Source organism: Hypanus sabinus, chromosome 2 (assembly GCF_030144855.1).
Source record: "Hypanus sabinus isolate sHypSab1 chromosome 2, sHypSab1.hap1, whole genome shotgun sequence".
Classification (NCBI taxonomy): domain Eukaryota; kingdom Metazoa; phylum Chordata; class Chondrichthyes; order Myliobatiformes; family Dasyatidae; genus Hypanus; species Hypanus sabinus.
Genome location: NC_082707.1, coordinates 70,861,573 through 70,864,984, shown reverse-complemented (window position 1 = coordinate 70,864,984; position 3,412 = coordinate 70,861,573).

Here is a 3,412-nt window from a genome sequence, read left to right as displayed (position 1 = left end):
CACCAGTGTGTTGGCCAGCTCGATCACCGACTGTAAGGTAAGCGGCATTTTCCAGCAGCCGCCGGCGCACGTACATTGACCTGATCCCCGTAACGAAGGCATCTCGTACGAGCAGCTCCGCATGCTGTTCCGCCGTCAGTCCCCTGCAGTCGCATGAGTGTCTGTAGGGCCCAGGCAAACTCAGCGCTCGACTCTCCGGCCCGCTGCCGCCGCATCGCTATGCAATGTCTTGCGTAGACGGTGTTCACCAGCCGCAGGTACTGACTTTTGAGGGCATCCAGTGCCCCTTGGTAGGTCGGCAGATCCCTCATTAGGGAGAAAACCCACGGACTGACCCTGGAGAGGAAAACTCTGTGCATGATAGCAGACTTAGTCACGCGAATCTCTTCCAGGTACGATTGGAAGCATGCAAGTCAGAGATCAAAAGCAATGGCTGCTTCAGGAGATTGCGGATCAATGTCCAATTTGTCTGGTCGTAAATTGCTCTCTATGTTTTAAAATTGCAGCTAATTAAATTGATGCATCATCAATAACTCTTGGAGACTGGAGGCGAACAATAGGCTTTTATTAGCTGCAAGAGACCACGATTAGCAGCAAGCGACCACCACACAACATCCTGAGGGAGGAGCAGTGCCTCCAATCGCCTTTATACAGGGGTCTGTGGGAGGAGCCACAGGAACAGTCAGCAGGGGGGGCATGTCCAGACAGGTATATGTAATTCACCACGTTCTCCTTTCTCTACCAAGGAGAAGATAGTTCCAACTAACAAAGTAGTTTAAAACACAGTTCATTTATTTTCAGATTATTCACACATTTACATCCAAACAACACTCCTAAAACACATTTAATTCTCGCAGAGGATTTCTATCTTAAACATCTCCAAATCACAACTCATTGTTAAAACACAAACCACAAAGAATTTCCAATACACAAAGCATAAAGGTTTTCCAAAACACAGGCATAATTTCTATAAACTAAAAAAAACATACTGAACCAAAGAGTTTCAGACAATTAAATCATCTTTCACAGAAATCAAAGCCAGAGGAATGTTCTCTAGTTCACCTCGTGATTCTTCCATTGTTTCTTGATGTTCCTTACACATTGCTGATAAGCCTGAACTGCTCTCTGTATTTATACTATTCATCCACTTGGGTGACTTCACACACATACAATATTTCCTCAAAAGCCATTTTTAATACAAATGATCTAAAATAATCTTGAAGTTACAAGCTGATGCACCATCAATAACTCACACTGAGACGTAGGCGAGATATCGGCTTTTATTGACTGGAAGAAGGAACCAGGAGTGAGTGTCTATCATACAAGGTCCTGGAGACTGAGGCCGAGCGTCAGGCCGCAGGTCTCCTTTATACAGGGGCCTGTGGGAGGAGCCACAGGAGCAGTCAGCAGGGGCGTGTCCCGACAGGCACATAGTTCACCACATTCACCCCCCCTTCGTTTGAAAAAGTCCTCATGTAGCGAAGGTTCTTACAAGTCAAGCCGATCAGGCGGTCGAATCTGTCGCTGCGATCTACGTAGCACCGGCTGTGACCCCATAGGTGCCGGCAACATTGGCGATTGCACAGGGGACGGGGGTTGCGCGTGTTCTTGCCCACTAGGCGCCGGTGATCCCTCATGCATGTGCGAGGCGCCTGGTATAAACGCGTACGAAACGCCCGGTATACAAGTGTCGTGAGGAGTCTGTGTAGGGCCTGGTGCGTACGGTGTCACCTCTGGTGCAGGGTTCACAGTTACCGGAGAGCCTTCAGGGTAGTGGTCTGCTGCACCTGCGGGTGCCAGGTCGCGGATGGAGACCGTGTCCTCCCGCCCATCAGGTAAGACCACGTAAGCATACTGGGGGTTCGCATGGAGAAGGTGAACCCTCTCCACCAGCGGGGAGTATTTATTGCTCCTCACATGTTTCCGGAGCAGCACTGGCCCCGGGGACGTCAGCCAAACTGGTAGGGTGGTCCCAGTGACAGACTTCCTGGGAAAAGAGAATAGGCGTTCGTGAGGGGTGGCATTGGTGGACGTACATAACAGAGAGCGGATAGAGTGCAGTGCCTCAGGGAGGACCTCCTGCCATCGAGAGACCGGCAACCCTTTGGACTTGAGGGCTAAAAGTGTGGCCTTCCACACTGTGGCATTCTCCCGCTCTACCTGGCCATTACCCCGGGGATTATAACTCGTGGTCCGACTGGTAGCAATGCCCCTAGCTAGCAAGTACTGGCGCAGCTCTTCACTCATAAAGGAGGACCCTCTATCACTGTGGATATAGCAGGGATACCCGAACAGAGTGAAGAGCTGGCGCAGGGCTTTTATGACGGACGTGGCAGTGGTGTCGGGGCAGGGGATGGCAAAGGGGAACCGTGAGAACTCGTCAATAACACTGAGAAAATAGACATTGCGGTCAGTGGAGGGAAGGGGGCCCTTAAAGTCAACACTCAGGCGTTCAAAAGGGCGGGTGGCCTTGACAAGTTGTGCCGTGTCAGGACAGTAGAAGTGCGGTTTGCACTCGGCACAAATTTGGCAGTCCCTGGTCATCGTCCTGATGTCCTCCAGGGAGTACGGCAGGTTCCGAGCTTTCACAAAATGGTAAAATCGGGTGACCCCCGGATGGCAAAGTTGAGCATGAAGGGCGTACAGCTGGTCGAGCTGTGTGCTAGCACATGTTCCCCGGGATAGGGCATCAGGGGGCTCATTGAGACTGCCAGGCCGGTACAGGATATCATAGGTGTAGGTGGAGAGTTCTATCCTCCACCGCAAAATCTTATCATTTTTGATCTTGCCCCGCTGTTGGTTGCTGAACAGGAACGCAACCGAGCGCTGGTCGGTCAGCACAGTGAATCTTTTGCCAGCAAGATAGTGCCTCCAGTGCCTAACAGCCTCCACTATGGCCTGGGCTTCTTTCTCCACCGCGGAGTGCCGAATTTCAGAGCCTTGGAGGGTGCGAGAAAAGAATGCTACTGGTCTGCCTTCCTGATTAAGGGTAGCAGCCAGAGCGAAATCGGAGGCATCACACTCCACTTGGAAGGGAGCGGTCTCGTCCACTGCATGCATCGTAGCTTTGGCAATGTCCGCTTTAATGCAGTTGAAGGCCGCGCAGGCCTCAGCAGAGAGGGGAAACGAGGTAGACTTGACCAGGGGGCGAGCCTTGTCTGCGTAATGGGGGACCCATTGGGCGTAATAGGAAAAAAACCCCAGGCACCGTCTGAGGGCCTTGAGAGTGGTGGGAAGAGGGAGCTCTAACAGGGGGCGCATACGTTCGGGATCAGGCCCAATAACCCCGTTTTCCACGACATACCCAAGTATAGCAAGGCGGGTGGTACCAAAAACACACTTGTCCCTGTTATAAGTAAGGTTCAGAGCTGCGGCCACTTGGAGAAACCGTTGGAGGTTGGCGTCGTGATCT